Genomic DNA, 16801 nt, shown 5'->3' with positions numbered 1-16801 from the left:
AATGGGGCATTCTGTCAATGACCTCAAGGGATGTGTGTTACTGAAGAGACATTATCGCACCGCTTTAGAGAGAGAAGTGGACGAGCTGACTTTTATATTCAAATTTGGCACATTAACACATGGTTTAAATCATGATGGGAACTTTCTGAGTCACTATAGGGGCTCGTCTGCATACTTGGCTCAATCTAATTCTTGATCTTCCCCCCCACCCCTCCACTCTCTGATTTGCTCACCTTGATCATCTTTTTCTGATTTGTCCTCCTTGCTTACTGTTTTTGGTTCTCTGTGCCTTAAATATTGAGTCTGTTCTGGTCTGGCTATGGTCTGAAGAAGTGGGTCTGTCCCACGAAATCTCACCTAATAAACCATTTTGCTAGTCTTTAAAGTGCTACTTGACTGCTTTTTGTTTTGTTACTGGGACAGGTCGTTTGTGCGAGGGATTCAGGCCGGGCAGGGCTTGAGCACTGTGCCCCGGTGGCCCTGGGGAGGAGCGTGGGAATGCCGGGGGCGTGACTATCCCAGAGCCTAGAGCCGGCATCAGCAGCCGAAAGAGCCACCAGAGCCGTTTGGTCAAACTCAGTTACACACTACGCACGCCCAGAACCGCAGCGTATGCGAATAGGAGACAGTCCTGTGGGAGCAAGGTCAAGCCACCCTTTGTCCGTCTGTCCTGCAGGGGAGCGTGTGCTGGTGGGTAGCTCAGCCGTCCAGATGTTACTGCAGCCTCCCTCACGCCCAAGGAAAACCCGGTAAAGGGGGTAATCAGGAAAGCGAAAGCACCCTTGTGACTGCAGCTGGCGAGGGGTGCGAAGGAAACAAGAAGGGTTTCTACAGGCATGTCAACACTAAGCGGGTTATCAGAGAAGGTGCGGGGCCCTTCCTGGGTGAGGGAGGTAACCTAGTGACGGATGATGTAGGAAAAGCTGAAGTGCTCAATGCTTCTTTTGCCTCAGTCTTCACAGGCAAGGACAGCTCCCTGACTACAGCAGTATGGGAAGGAGGTGGGCAGCCTTGCATGGGGAAAGAACAGGCTGAGAGCTATTTAGAGAAGCTAGATGCACGCAAATCCATGGGCCCGGATTTAATGCATCCAAGGGTATGGAGGGAATTGTCCGATGTCATTTTAGAGCCTTTGGCCATTATCTTCAAAGACTCTTGGAGATCGGGAGAGATCCCGGATGACTGGAAAAAGGCAAATGCAGTGCCCATCTTTAAATAAGGAATGGACAGTCCAGGGAACTATAGACCCGTCAGCCTCACCTCAATCCATAGGAAAATGATGGAGGGGATCCTCAAGGAATCCATTTTGGAGCACTTGGATGAGGGGAAAGTGATGAAGAGTACTCAACATGGATTCACCAGGGCCAAATCCTGCCTGACCAATCTGATTAGCTTCTATGACAAGGTAACAGGCTCTGTGGACATGGGGAAGTCAGTGGTTGTGAGACACCTTGACTTCGGCAAAGCTTTAGATACGATCTCCCACAACATTCTTGCCCGTAAGTTGAGAAAGTATGGATTGGATCCATGGACTATAAGATGGATAGAAAGCTGGCTTGATGGTTGGGCCCAACAGGTGGTGGTCAATGGCTCAATATCTGAATGGTGGTCGGTTTCAAGCAGAGTGCCCCAAGGCTCAGTTCTGGGGCTGGTGTTGTTTACTAGCTTTATTAATGACCTGAATGAGGGACTGTTTTGCACCCTCAGCACGTTTGCAGATGACACTAAGCTAGGGGGAGAGGCAGATAAGTTGGAGGGTAGAGAGAGAATCCAGAGTGACCTGGATAAATAGGAGGATTGGGCCAAAAGAAATCTAATGCTGTTCAATAAGGAGAAGTGTAGAGTCCTGCACTTTGGATGGAAGAATCCCAAGCATTGTTATAAACTGGGTACTGACTGGCTAAGCAGCAGTACAGCGGAAAGGGACCTGGGGATTGCAGTGGATGAGAGGCTGAATATGAGTCAACGGTGTGCCCTTGTAGCCAAGAAGGCTAATGGCATATTGGAATACATTAGGAGAAGCATTTCCAGCAGATCTAGAGAGGTTATTATTCCCTTCTACTTGGCACTGGTGAGGACACATCGGGAGTACTGCTGCAATGGGGTTCAGGGATCTGCAAGCTCTGCACCCCATCCGCAGGCAGGAGTGACTCTCACTCAGCAGGAGAATAGCGTGTTTATTAGCTGACAGGGCACAGTGTCATACAAAGGAGTCAGTACAGCTGGCAGAGACAGACAGTCCAATCGATGCTGGGGAGAGGGGGCCCCGAAGAGCCCCCATAGCCGGGGCTTTGCCCCCTCCTTTGTGTCTCTCTCTCTCTCCCAGCCCAGACCAACTGCTTTCCAACTTCCAGTTCCAATTCAAACCCCTCAGGCTCCACTTCCCCCTTTGTCTCCAGTACATAGGTGTCACCTGGTTGCCTCGGTTACACTCAGCAGGAGCCCCACAATCAGGGCTCCCGTCATGGAGACAGCTCCCGTCTTACTCCTGCGAGAGAAACGTGGGGAGAGCGGGGGGTTTAACCTGTGGGGGAGCAGTTTGGGGATGAGGGTCTTCCCCTCACCCCCACAACTATAATAATAAAATAACAATAAACTACATTAAATATTCTGTTGTATTTTCCCTTTGTCTATGAAATAACTGCTATGAATATATAAATATGAGCGGGCATGATTTTATATTCTTGCCTCTGGTGCAAACTTAGCTAGTTACGGCCCTGCTCCCCCCTCCTAAGCTGCTTTTGAATTGCTGTGGGTCACCACATCTTCCTGAATTGTGAAAATAGGTCCCTGGATGGAAAGGGTTGGGAACTGCTGCTTTATGGGCAGGACTCGTGTGATGGGGTTCTGGGGTCCCCCAAGCTCTGCACCCTGTCCGCAGGCAGGAGAGTCTCTCACTCAGCAGGAAAACAGCAGGTTTATTAGCCGACAGGGCACAGCATCGTACAGAGGAGTTAGTGCAGCAGGCAGAGACAGCCAGTCCAATCCATGTTGGGGAGAGGAGGCCCCGAGGGGCCCCCAGAGCTGGGGCCTGGCCCCCTCCTTTGTCTCTCTCCCTCAGCCCAGACTAACTGCTTCCCAAATCCCAGTTCCAATTCAAACCCCTCAGGCTCCACCTCCTCCTTTGTCTGCAGTACAAAGGTGTTACCTGGTCATCAAGGTTACCCTCAGCAGGAGCCCCACACCCTGTGTGAGCCCCACACACACACAGGTATCCCCCACTCCATCACATCTCTCCCCCCTTCCAGACCGAACTGAGCGGGGTCACTCAACTGGTGACCTGGGGAAGTTCGGGGCTCTCCCCTTGTGACAGGGCATCAGCTGTACCCTCTGTTCTCCCCTCGATGTGCACCACCTCCACATCATAGTCCTGCTGGGGGAGGCTCCAAGTCAGGAGCTTGGTCTTGGCCCTTTTCATGTGATGCAGCCGGGCAAGTCCCTTTAGTTCCCTCCGGTTGGTTGGTCTCGCTGCTTCGGCCCCAGTCCGTCAGCCACGTTCTCAAGTCGGGCGGGCAGAGCCCATACAGATGCTGCAGCACCAACAGATCAAACAGGTCTTTTGTGGTCTGGGTCCTGCCCCATCTGACCACCAGTCCATACAGCTGCTCCAGCCAATGTCTGGAATTCAGTTACAGTCCAGTAACGGAAGGTACAAATGCTTCCATCCTTGGCATTTAGCCAGACCACCACAATGGTTGTGTGCCTCAGTTTCCCCTTCCATGCCACACAATAGGTTTGGAATGTTCCTTCTCATGTCAGAGGTTGCAAGACTAGTTACAGGGAACAATGGTGACATTTCAGAGTTACAGACTCCTTCAACATACAATTCATGCTTCTACATCAATGTCATCATGTCACATGGCTCTTTTCAAACATTCAGTGCATGGTACAATTCTACAGCTTTTGGTAGCAGCACCCCTTGGTTACAGCAGTCAGCGTGAATAACAGAACAAACCCATTGCAACTGTACATTTACGTTGCTCTTTGGTAGACCACAGCTTTTGTGTAACCTCCTTGAGAATCTGGTATTTTGGGGATAAATGGCTGAGGCCTTTCTTAGCACCATCAAGTTCTAATCTTCTCCCTTGCCCCCTGGGGTGGAAATCTGATCTCTCTGGCTGTGCCCTCCCTTCTAACAAGAGCTGGGCCATTGATGATCTCAGGGAGACAAACCAAACGGCTTTCTGAGAGTTGTTTTGTGAGTCCCAGATGCAGAATCCACATGAAGGAATCCCTGTTTATCCCTTACTGGCCCACCAGGCCCACAGCTCCTTCGTCCTTCCACCTCCAACTACTGCCTCCCCATGGAATCAGAAGTCGAATCCAGTATGAGAATATAAGTGTTTCCACCATCTGGAGATGGGGAATTGCTGGTGCTCTCCTGCATCCTACAGAGATTGGCTGTGCAGCTGTTTTACTTGGTTCTCACAGGGCTGCTCACATTCCCTGATAGTTTTTACTTTACTTGCACCAGCTTCCAATTCCTGAGAAACTTTTACACTGCCTGCTTTGGACCCTTCCAGAGCACAGCCAGTGGTTTCACACTCAGGCAGGTCCTGGCCATCAGGAGCTGAAACAAACTTCTCCCCAGGCAAAGGGCTGCTCTGGCTCTTACAGACATGCACCTTTCCTGTTCACTCTCCTTCACCTCACTCCCATTTTCTGCAGTCCCCACAGACGGGTCAGGAAAAGTTTCAGGGAAATTCTCTTCCTCAAGAGCTCCCCCAAACAATAACTCACCCCTGTCTGCCTCCACGGGGGCACTGCTCCCTTGAGCCACAACCAGCTCCTGGGTTTCACCTACACCCAGGATCACTTCTGGCCCATCAGGCAGATTCCCACGTAATTCCCCTCCAGGCAGACAGCCAGTACCACCGGACAGAAGGTCAGGGTCCCTTTCCTCCCTTCTGCTACCAGCTCCTTTATCTTCATCAGTCAGCATAACTCCATTGCCCATCTGTTCTTGTGTCCTGGCGAGAGGATGACTCTGGTAGGACAGAGTCTTCTCACCCCCTCCCAGTAACACCTCAGCATCAGGCAAAGAACAAGTACCAGAATCGTCTGGTCTCTGGGATTCCCTGATGATACTAACTGGATCAGACCGAGTTAAAGCATCATCCCCCCTGAGAGACACAGAGGCAGGCCCACTTCCCATCTGGGCTTCAGCTGCCCTCAGATCCAGCTCTGGGATCTTGGCTCCATCTCGAGCCCCCACAGGCTCAGACAAAGGATTCACTTCACCAGAAGCAGAAGCACCTTTCTTGCACCAAGGACCAGTGTTCTTAGCAGGCACACCACTGCCCATCCCAGAGCCATTCCCTCTGCTCCAGGCCCCATGGCTTGATTCAGAGTCACACCTGGAATGCTCTTTCCTGGTGGTTCCTTCTCCAGCCACCCCAGGCCGGGGAATCTTCCTCAGACAATCGGCTAGTTTCCTCATTGGCACCTTTTCCAAACGCAGGCTCTGCTCTCTCCCCAGGCTGCTGCTGCTGCTGTTCAACACAGACAGACAATGGGAGACACTCTCTCCTTTGTCCCAGCCCCCCGGCTGGTCTCCACACACACACAGAAGGTGGTGCAGCTTCTCTGAAAGACAACTTGCCATTCCCAGTGGATCAGCTGCTTTCCTGCACAGACACACAGGCACCTTCCTCGGCCGAGGCCTGGAAAACTCTTCGCAGGTCTGTCTTGGCCACTAGTAGATGATGGGTTGGAATCGCTCCTTCCCTCCTTGAGCTGTGGCAGGCCACTCGGGGTTCAGAGCTCCATGCAGTCCAGGGTTCCCTGCCCCGATCCGGGCTCACCTCTGCAGGATTTTCCTTAACCCTCAGCTCTGCCACTGCACATCCACGCTGCCTTGTCCAGCTTCTTTAATCTCAATTCGGTTTCCAGGTGCTGCCACTTCACAGCGGAGTTGCTGAGCGTGGTTGCAGGCTCTCAGGCTGATGCCCTCTGCACCCCACGCTTCCTGGAAGAATCCCTTCAGTGTGCCAGGCTCCTTGCGGGTCACAAGCTCCCCGGGGTTAGGCCGTAGGCCCCTCTGCCCTCTGGGACCGACTCCAACAGACTCTCAGAGGAACCCCCTCTTCAGTGTGACACCCGCTCTCGAGAACCACGACCACAGTTGCTTGGGTTCGGCCGCAGGCCCCTCCGCCTTGGGGAGCTGCACCTCACTGCCCTTCAGCACACCTGGGTCTCGCAGGCCCCACTTCTTCTGGGGCCCCGGTTACTTACTGCTGGATGCTCCATCCTCAGGGTGCAGAACATCCCACTTCTGACACCAGTGTGATGGGGTTCTGGGGTCCCCCAAGCTCTGCACCCCGTCCGCAGGCAGGAGAGTCTCTCACCCAGCAGGAAAACAGCAGGTTTATTAGCCGACAGGACACAGCATCGTACAGAGGAGTCAGTGCAGCAGGCAGAGACAGCCAGTCCCATCCATGTTGGGGAGAGGAGGCCCCGAGGGGCCCCCAGAGCTGGGGCCTGGCCCCCTCCTTTGTCTCTCTCTCTCTCCCAGCCCAGACTAACTGCTTCCAACTCCCAGTTCCAATTCAGACCCCTCAGGCTCCACCTCCTCCTTTGTCTGCAGTACAAAGGTGTCACCTGGTCATCAAGGTTACCCTCAGCAGGAGCCCCCCACCCTCTGTGAGCCACTCACATACACACAGGTATCCCCCACTCCATCACAACTCCTCATTGATCTGTCACACAGATAAGGAAATAGGCAGGGAGGTAAAGTGAGTCACAGGAGGAGGCATCAGCCACACCCAGCAGGAGGCAGCACAGGTACCTGCTTCCCCCTCACGCCTGCTGCACAGACTGGTAGCAGAGAAAAAGAGGAGGGAGTGGCAGAGGGCAGACTGACCCCCAGGCTGCTCCTCCCCGCTACATCCACCCAGCCCCTTCCCCAAGTCCCACTCACCCAGCAGCCGGTGACACCCTTAAACCCAGCCCCTTCCCCAAGTCCCACTCACCCAGCAGCCGGTGACACCCTTAAACCCAGCTTCTTCCCCAAGTCCCACTCACCCAGCAGCCGGTGACACCCTTAAACCCAGCTTCTTCCCAGAATCCCACTGTGAGTGGTTCGCACCTGGGACTGGCTGGCCTAGTGGCTGAGACCACTGGTCAGGGCCTGTTGGGTGGGTCTTGAGCCCCACCTGAGGGTCTATGGGTTAAGTTTGGAGCATTGCCTCAAGAATCTACTCCCCCCTTGGGCAGGAGAGGGGTTCCCGGGGGGGCTCCCCACTCTCCTCAGTGCCTGGGGGAAGGTCCTGGGCTGCGCTCTCCAGCAGCCGACTGGGTGGCACCTCTGGCTTGGGGCCTCCTGCCTCTCGGCTGCTCAGCCCCATATTGGACCCACTTCCCTCCTTTACACCCCCTCCCTGCAGGTGAACTGGGGTGGGGTGGATTGGGCCAACAGGTCTTGTTTAACCCCTGCGCTGCCTGACCTCCTTCTCTCACTCCTACTGCCACCCTCTGGCAGCCGCTCAGCACCCCCAAGCCCCCACCGGCAGGCGCAGCCGGGGCAGGGTCACCTCATGGGCTGCAGTTAGACGAGGCTCCTGGAGAGCCATTTGCAGGTCGCTCTGCCACCCGCGGCAGGCACAAGGGCAGCGGCAGCTGGCAGCCCCCCCCGCAGCAAATGGCTCTCCAGGAGCCGCAGGCAGCTGGGCTGGAGGGTGGAGAAAGCCCGGTGAGGGCGCGGAGCGGAGCACACAGCGGGAGCCCCGGCTGCAGTGCTGGTTCCACGGCCGTGCAGCCAGCTCCCCGGCAGCACCGCGCACACGAGGCCCTCCCCTGCGGCTCCGGCTGCGGCTCCAGTTCCGTGCCCGTGCAGCCGGCTCCCCGGCAGCACCGCGCACACGAGGCCCTCCCCTGCGGCTCCGGCTGCGGCTCCAGTTCCGTGCCCGTGCAGCCGGCTCCCCGGCAGCACCGCACACACGAGGCCCTCCCCTGCGGCTCCGGCTGCGGCTCCAGTTCCGTGCCCGTGCAGCCGGCTCCCCGGCAGCACCGCGCACACGAGGCCCTCCCCTGCGGCTCCGGCTGCGGCTCCAGTTCCGTGCCCGTGCAGCCGGCTCCCCGGCAGCATCGCGCACACGAGGCCCTCCCCTGCGGCTCCGGCTGCGGCTCCAGTTCCGTGCCCGTGCAGCCGGCTCCCCGGCAGCACCGCACACACGAGGCCCTCCCCTGCGGCTCCGGCTGCGGCTCCAGTTCCGTGCCCGTGCAGCCAGCTCCCCGGCGCAGCACCGCGCACACGAGGCCCTCCCCTGCGGCTCCGGCTGCGGCTCCAGTTCCGTGCCCGTGCAGCCGGCTCCCCGGCGCAGCACCGCGCACACGAGGCCCTCCCCTGCGGCTCCGGCTGCGGCTCCAGTTCCGTGCCCGTGCAGCCGGCTCCCCGGCAGCACCGCGCACACGAGGCCCTCCCCTGCGGCGCCAGCGGCTGCGGCCCGAGCGCTACGGCTCCGCCCGCCCACACGGGGCGGCGGGGGCAGCCCGGGCCACGAGGCGCTGCGGGGGGAGGGGCCAACTCCTGGCAAAGCCTCCGCCCGCGCCCAAGATGGCGGCAGAGGCCTCATGTCGCGTCGCAGGAGCCGGGCCGCCGCCATGTTGGATGAGGGCAGTGAAGCCGCCGCTGCCGCCAGCTTGAGTGTGGGCAGCGGGGCCCGCGGATCGCCGGGGGTGAGTCGGCTTGGGCCGCGGGGCGGGCGGGGAGCGGCTGGGCCCGGTGAGTACCCCGCCCCCCCTCCCCCGCGCCGGGCGCCTCCGGCCCAACTCCCCCCCGGACCCCGCCCCCGGACCCCGCCCCCGCCCACGGGGCAATCAACCTGGGCCTGACCCCCTCCCCTCCCCTCCCCCACCGGGCAATCCACCCAGCCCGACCCCCTCCCCTCCCCTCCCCTCCCCCACCGGGCAATCCACCCAGCCCGACCCCCTTCCCTCCCCTCCCCTCCCCTCCCCCACCGGGCAATCCACCCAGCCCGACCCCCTCCCCTCCCCTCCCCTCCCCCACCGGGCAATCCACCCAGCCCGACCCCCTCCCCTCCCCTCCCCTCCCCCACCGGGCAATCCACCCAGCCCGACCCCCTCCCCTCCCCTCCCCTCCCCCACCGGGCAATCCACCCAGCCCGACCCCCTCCCCTCCCCTCCCCCACCGGGCAATCCACCCAGCCCGACCCCCTCCCCTCCCCTCCCCTCCCCTCCCCCACCGGGCAATCCACCCAGCCCGACCCCCTCCCCTCCCCTCCCCTCCCCCACCGGGCAATCCACCCAGCCCCACCCCCTCCCCTCCCCTCCCCTCCCCCACCGGGCAATCCACCCGCCCCGACCCCCTCCCCTCCCCCACCGGGCAATCCACCCGCCCCGACCCCCTTCCCCTCCTCTCCCCCACCGGGCAATCCACCCAGCCCGACCCCCTCCCCTCCCCTCCCCTCCCCCACCGGGCAATCCACCCGCCCCGACCCCCTCCCCTCCCCTCCCCCACCGGGCAATCCACCCAGCCCGACCCCCTCCCCTCCCCTCCCCTCCCCCACCGGGCAATCCACCCAGCCCGACCCCCTCCCCTCCCCTCCCCTCCCCCACCGGGCAATCCACCTGCCCCGACCCCCTCCCCTCCTCTCCCCCACCGGGCAATCCACCCAGCCCGACCCCCTCCCCTCCTCTGCCCCACTGGGTGACCCCACTCCCCTTCTCCCTTCTCGGGTCCCTTCTCTGGGGCCCCTCTGGCCTTGGCCCTGAAGCTTTCCACCCTGGCCGGGTGCCCCCAGCCCTGGGGGAGGAGAGTCAGAGCACACTTGGCCCTGGCGGGGCTTGAGCTCTGCAGGTTATCTGGTCCGGCAGCCCTTGCCCAGCCCCTGGAGGCAGGGGTTGGTTTTCCGGTGGAGGGGCACTTAGGTCCCTGTCCTGCGGGAGACCCAGGGGACTGGGTCAGGGAGTCTCTGGCACAGCACGAGGGGAGAGGTGCTGGCAGGATTAGCACCTTAGGGAAGTGCTGTCTAATGGGTAAATTACAGGCCTGCCTCTCTGGGCTCCTGGTTTGTCGTCCTGCCCTGCGACTGGGTGCTGCCACATTGGGCAAGCCCTCTTCGGCCAGATCTGCCGCGATGGTGAGCCTGGGGCAGCGCCCATTGACTTCAGTGGAAGTGGGTTTGTGCTCAGCACCTTAGGAAATCTGACCCCTCTGTGGGTCTCGGCATCCCCTTTGGTGAAGCCATCAATAAGGCCAGGCTCCAAGGCTGTCATGAGGTGACGCTGAATATTGGCCGGGGCAGAAGGGGCTCACGCAGGGCTTAGCATGGAATTGGCCTGCATGGCAGTTATTCCCAGGTGCTGACTGTGAACAGCACGTGCTCCTTCCTGCCTCCTGTTTATAAAGCAGAGCCCGTCTCCAAAACTCGGCTGCCATTCATTGGTAGCCTCATTTTTGAAGCATTTTTCAGCTGTCGCAGCAGGGCCGGTCTGGAGCTGCACTGCCGAGGTTTTGAATGATCCTGACCGTAACTGTTTTCCAATTCAGCAAAGTGATAGTTGGGAAGCGAGAAAGTGACTAGTAACCCCCAGCTGGGGATCTCGAGAGCCCCCCTAAACTGTCACAGGTGGAAAGATGCCTGCGTGCACTGTTTCAGTACTGGGTCCCCTTTGCTGTCGGAGCAGTTTGAAGATGTTCTTAGCTTAAAAAGCTCGACAAGTGGGTGAACGGAAAGCTAGACGTGAGCCGGCTGGCAGGAGTTCACGCTTTAGCTTGCGCCGTCGCTGTGAGAGCAAATAGCAGCGCCTCACTCGCCAGCGCTTGCCCTTCCTGCGAGATTGCTGGAAAATGTGGCTGTTTTGTCGTGTTCGCTCAGTCTCTATCGTACAGAAGCTCTCTGCCTCCACAGGCCCTTTACTTGGAGCTGGCGGTAGGAGTTGTGTGGGTAAAGCTCAGGGCATCTTTGGGACACTGTCTGGGGGGCAAGTAAATCATCAGCTGCCAGTGGCTGCCAAGTGATCCCTCACCTACCAAAGTGCAGCGTGCAGAAGGGACCAGCGTGGACATTTGTCCTCGTTTCGGGTGCCTTGTTTCCACAGTACGTCTAGGTCTACAATCCGATTCCCAAAGACAAGACATCACACACCTGAAAGGACTTAGAGCACAGGGTGTCCAAAGCTGGGTTTGCTGCTGCTTGTGCCCCTCGTCCTGAAGGGCTGGGGCTGGGCACACCTTCCCTCTGATAAGGTTCCTGTCTCAGAAGTTCTTTGCCTGCATCCAGGAGGGGTGTGTTTGGTACAGGGGAGGGGGAAGTGCCTGGAACCAAACAGCGAGAGGAAGGGAAGGGATGAGATGGGAACTCCAGCCATGGTGACACAGAGCTCCGCTGGAGCAGAGCAGTTTGACTTGCGAGGGCTGTTGCCCTTGCACCTGCTGCAGGGTCCTGCTGGGCCCCTGGGGTATTTCTCAGGAGCAGACAAGCAGGAATTTGTTCCATGACAGTTGCAGACACTTGTGAAATCAATATGGAGGATTTATACAGCGCTTGTCCCATTGCAAGGGCTTCACAAATCCTATTCAAAGATTGCAAGGCCAGGAGGGGCTATTGTGGTCGCTTAATAGAACCACAGAATTGTGGGACTGTCCAGGACTTCGAGAGGTCCCCTCGTCCAGTCCCTAGGACTCTGCGCAGTGCCAAGCGCCGTCGAGACTGGGGGGACACTTTTTACTCCAGGCCCCACTTTTTTGTCCCTGCGCTTAGCAGTGCCCTCCGACCCGTCTAATGTAATACAGAGCGGCGGAGGTTTTGGTGATGTTCGTCCGGACGAAGCCCTTTTGGTGCGGGTAAGAAAACAAGGCTGTGGGACGTACAAACTGGAGTAATTGGTGTAGAAGTGTGAACAAACACCCTTAAAAATAACAACCCCTTTTGATACCTGTAATGAGCTGGATGAGCCTGAGGCCCAGCAGCCGATTGTGCTGAGCCCTGCTTACAAAATGTCATGTCCTCCCAGGGCCCAGCCCCACCTTGCGCACCCCTGATCTCTGTGCGTGTCCAACTTGCTCTTAAACACCTCCGGAGAGGGGACTTCCACCGCCTCCCTGGGCAGCTCTTTCCTGTGCTTAGCTCCCGACAGGTGGGGAGTTTTTCTTAACGTCCAGCCTGCCCCTCTCGTGCTGTGATGTGAACGCACTGCTCCCGGTCTTGTCTTTCCAGCAGTGGTGGGTGGGGCACTGGAGTGGTACCTGCAGCCTGTGGACCCCTTATCTCTCCCACACGCCTCTCACGCACCGGGGCACTGGAGCCCCTCCCCTCCTGCTCCTCCTGCTCCTTCCCAGCAGTTTCAGAGCGCCGCCAGCCCCTGCTTTGTGCTCTGTCCCCCTTCCCTCAGCACTCCCAGGGCTGGACTGCCACGGGTCACTGGGGTTCCCGGCCCTCTAGAGGTGCTGGGAGCGGGGAGGAAGTGCAGGGCTCCAGTGCCCCCATGTGCGAGAAGCGCGGGGGGGGTGCAGGGGCCGCAGATGGAATCCCAGCGTGCCAGTTTGCATGTGGCCGCTGGGATGGGAGTGTGGGAACAGTTTGTATAGTGGGAGTGCTGAGAGCCACGCGTACAGTGGGAACCACCACAAGGCGAGGGTGCTGCAGCCCCCCTGCCCTGGGCCGCTCTTGCAGCCCACTCGCTATTCTCGCTGGCCAATTGCTGCCTTAGAGGGTGAGGAGCGTCATTCTTCTCCCTCCTCCTTGTGACAACCCTTTGTCAACTTGAAACCTGTTATGTCCCCAGTCAGTCTCTTCTGTCTTGTGACCTCCTGGCTGACGCGGGCCCCAGAGCTGCCCCCAAATAACGGTAGAGCAAACCCTTTCAGAAGCTGTCCGGTCGGGCGTTCAGTAGGGTCAGTGGTGGAGAACTCACTGCAGTGTTTGCTAGCCTGTCCCAGTGGTTAATTACCTTCACTTTGGGTCTATCCCGAACTGATGTAGTTGTGCTGTCCAGCCGGTAGGCATGTGATAGCTTTCTCTGCTGCTCTGAAGTGGATGGCTGATTTCTGAAGCCTTTAATCACCCTCATGGCACTTCTCTGAACCTTCTCCAATTTACTGACATCCTTCTGGAGAGGTGGGTGCCAGCCCTGCGAGCAGGATTCCAGCAGCCAGCGAGTCCGTGCCAAATGCAGAGGGAAGAGAATCTCTCCCTGCTCCCACTGCAGAGCCTCGGTTTCACATCCCTGGGCTGCATTAGCTTTTCCAGCCAGTGCTGCACATGCACGTTCAGCTGATTATCCACCACGATTCCCAAACCTTTTCCAGGTGAGTCTTCTGTCGTGTGACGATCACCTGTGGTTTTTGTTCCTAGCTGCTTATATTTATGCAGTATTATAACACATTTTTGCGTGTACCAGGCTTACTTTGGGGCCAGAGCGTTCTGTGTCACCGACATGTCCCCTTTGTTATTGCCACACCCCAATTTTGATGTCGTGTGTAAAGTTGATAAATGATTTTATGTTTTCTTGTGGATCATTGATAAAAATGCTAAATAGGGACAGAGCCTATCACGCCCCCAGTAGAAAAGCACCACTTGGTAACGATTCCCTGTTTCCCACTACATTTTGAGACCTATCAGGTAGCCAGCTTTCAAGCCATTTAATCTGTGCCATGTTGATTGATATTGTTCCGGTGTTTTAATCAAAATGTCATGTGGTACCAGGTCAGATGTCAATCAGCACTCCAAGGCTGTGTCTACACGTGCACGTCTTTTCGAAAAGACAGGCCCTCTTTCGACAGGGCACAGGGAGCGCCTACACGTGCCATGCGTTCTTGTGAGAGGGAATCGGAGGAACGTGGCTCCAACGTCGACAGCTGGACCCCGATCCTGTAGTGGGAAGAGCGCCCCCTTTTGAAAAGCTTCTTCAAAGGTGCATGTAGCCACCCCATAGCCCCCTCTTTCAAAAGAGGAGTCTTCCACGGCGGCGGCCAGCTGGAGCGCGGAGACACCCTGACCCACAGCAGCGGGGCTCTATGATCTGCAGGTCCAGCTGCTCTGAAAGCTGCATGGACCCAGAAACGCTCTCAGCTTCCTGCCATGGCGTGTGAGCTGCTAACAGCACTCCTGCTCAGCCGTCCCTCACGACTGCACAGACCAAATGACCAGCACCTGGCAACCTCTGGTGCACCAGGGCTCCCCCTCAGAAACCTCATGGGTGCCCAGGAGCCAGCCCTGGAGGAAAAAAGGCCCCCTCCCGGACGGAGCTCCGAGACTTTCTTGGGCTTGGAAAGAGGAGGGTGTGTTGATGGAGATGGGGGGTCAAGTGGAGGAACGCTGCAGCTTTCGCCCACCTGGCCTGGGGACTGACCAGCCATGGCCACCCAGAGCAGATGCAGGATCAAGTCCAGAGCAAAGTAAAGGAGCTCAGGCAGGGCTACGTGCGGGTCCGGGGTTAGGCCAACTGCTCAGGGGCAGGTCTCACCACCTGCCCCTACTACAGGGAGCTTTGGTCCGTCTGGCAGCCCCGGGACAGCTCCCCTCCCCCAGTGGTCCTTGACACTTCTGTGGATCAGCCAGAGGCCCTGGAGGAATTGGGACCAGCCAGCCCGAGCCAGGGGGCAGACACTGCCCACGACTGAGGAGGGCGACCTCATCATCGAAGTCCCCTTGGGGTCATCCAACTGGGCAGCGGGGAGCCAAGCGTCGCTGGAAGTCATCAAGGGATCCCCTGGTAAGTCCACGGTGGGGCATGCACCCCAGCTGGCAGGGCACGGGTGACACAGCTGCCAATTGGCCATGCACAGACCTGGTCCAGGGCCAGACGTCCTGGCTGGCTGTGGCCCCCAGCACACCCATGACTCCTGCCTGCGCCAGCTAACGTCTGGCCCTGTGGACAGCTCCGGGCACCAGATGTGCGGTGGGCCATAGGCAGGGCTGGGCTTCACCCAGCGACAGTCCCACCCAAGGGGGGACCCTGTGTACCCCTGACACCGCATGGATGCCAGGGGCAAGGGGGTTCCAATCAGGGACTGATGCCGTCCTTCTCCCCATCCAGCTGCAGCAATTGAGGGCCCGCACAGTCCAGCTGCATTGGTGGTCCTGGAGAGCCCCCCAGAGGCAGCGGACGGGGTCAGGCGTGTCCAGCGGGAACACGACGTTGCACCCGCAGCCGGAGACCATAGCGGCGCACGGGGGAGGACGCCACCAGCCTCTTCCAGGCTGAGTAGGCAGAGTGGTGCCTCTGGCTGGAAGAAGCCGACCTGGCCTGGCAGAGGGAGGCCTGGGACCACCTGATGTCCCACCTGGAGGGCATACATGGGACCTTCCAGGAGCACGTAGACAATGTGGCATGGATGGAATGGCTGGCTCTGCCTGCTGTACTGACACCTCCACACTGCACTGTGTCTCTATCGACTAATAAACTTCCTGTTCTGCCTGCGGCCGGGGTGCAGGGCCTGGGGACCCCGAACCCCATTACGCTCATCAAAAAAGGATATCCAGTTAGACTGGGTCTCTCTTTCACAGACCCCTGTCGATCGCCAGTATTGGATTGCCACCCTTTAATTCTTTATTAATCAGCTGCTCAATTGTCTTGTCCCAGATCACGGTGAGACTGACAAGCCAACAGTTACCCATGTCCTCCCATTTACCCCTCTGAAATGTTAGCATAGCACTGGCTTTCTTCCAATCTCCTGGAATTTCTCCAGTGTTCCAACACCTACTGAAAATCAACAGTAATGTTTCTCCGGCTTGTCAGCCAGCATTTCTGAAACTCTTGGCTACAAGTTCTCTGGACCCGCTGCCTTCTGTAGTTCCTGTTTTACACCTTCCCGAGATCCTGTTGCAATGGAACATATCTCATCACACTCCTACGCTGCTCCGCAGCATCGTTCTTTTCTCCAAATACAGACCGGTTCTGCCTTCTCACCGATAGTTCCACTATTACATCTGGTGGTGGCCCAATACCAGGGCTAGGGTAGTTTGTCTTCCAAAGTAACTCCTCCTTGTTGCCCTTCTGTATCAGTAAGGCTTTACAGCAAGGGTTCTTACTCAGATATGCAGATGGGGGTCAGCAAGGGAAATGTACTAGGTGACTGGTCCAAGGCTGCAGAGGCAATGGCTGGGAAGCTGTTTATTCCAGTCTCCCAGTCTGTTGTAGTGGCTAGGGCCGTGCTATTGTATGGCATTTGTCAGTGCCAGTGGTGTCGGTGTATGTTGGTGACTTCGGGTTTGTGCATCCTGGGCTGCTGGCTTTGTCATGGCGCATGCTCACCCTGACAGCAGCATGGATATAAATTGTGGTGCACCGTGGGAAGGTACCCGAATGTGAGCTGTGCCACTTGCAAGCCAGTGCCCTGGGTGATGCTTTGAGTGCTTTGTGGATTACTGGCGACTTGCTGAGGGATTGCTGGGCACTAGGAGTCAAGTTCCCACCATGCATCTCTCTCCATTCCATAAGACTTGCTCTGGCCTACATTTTCATGCTGGTTTTTAAATCTCCAACAGTCCTGCACGTCACTTTTCAGTGTTCCCTTATCTCTGGCAGAAGCATCAGCCCTGCAGAGCAGGGTTGCTCCAGTGCCTGTTGCTAGTACAGGATGCAGGGTTCTCGTGTATTGCGAGTACGACTAGAACGGAGCACGCAGTGAGGAGGCTGTAGAGACAGCCTAGTGTAATAACACGATGCCCAGATTGTTCCCAGCATCCATGGAGCACCTCCGTCCTGTGGATGCTGGCTCCTGGGCGTGGGAGCAAGCAGGGAGTGGTGGGACCGCAGCGTACTGCGTGCTTGGCATGAGGCACAGTGCCTGCAAAACCTGTGGATGTGAACGGCCACAGTTCTGGATCTGTGTGCA

The 16801-nt window shown here is 57.9% G+C and overlaps 1 protein-coding gene across 9 annotated transcripts in view; it reads left to right on the top strand.

Annotated features, from left to right (window-relative positions):
* The first annotated feature begins 8609 nt into the window (after positions 1–8609).
* Positions 8610–16801, top strand: part of UIMC1 (ubiquitin interaction motif containing 1) — an 87052-nt gene continuing 78860 nt past the window's right edge. For all 9 annotated transcript variants that reach the window (XM_075009803.1, XM_075009804.1, XM_075009801.1 and 6 more), the window contains exon 1: positions 8610–8676. The gene's annotated coding sequence lies outside the window, so the exon portion shown is untranslated. The remainder of the gene's footprint in view (positions 8677–16801) is intronic.

The sequence above is a fragment of the Carettochelys insculpta genome, chromosome 15 (assembly GCF_033958435.1).
Source record: "Carettochelys insculpta isolate YL-2023 chromosome 15, ASM3395843v1, whole genome shotgun sequence".
Taxonomy (NCBI): Eukaryota; Metazoa; Chordata; order Testudines; family Carettochelyidae; genus Carettochelys; species Carettochelys insculpta.
Note: the sequence above shows the minus strand (reverse complement) of the source record. Positions and strands in the feature narration are given on the sequence as shown.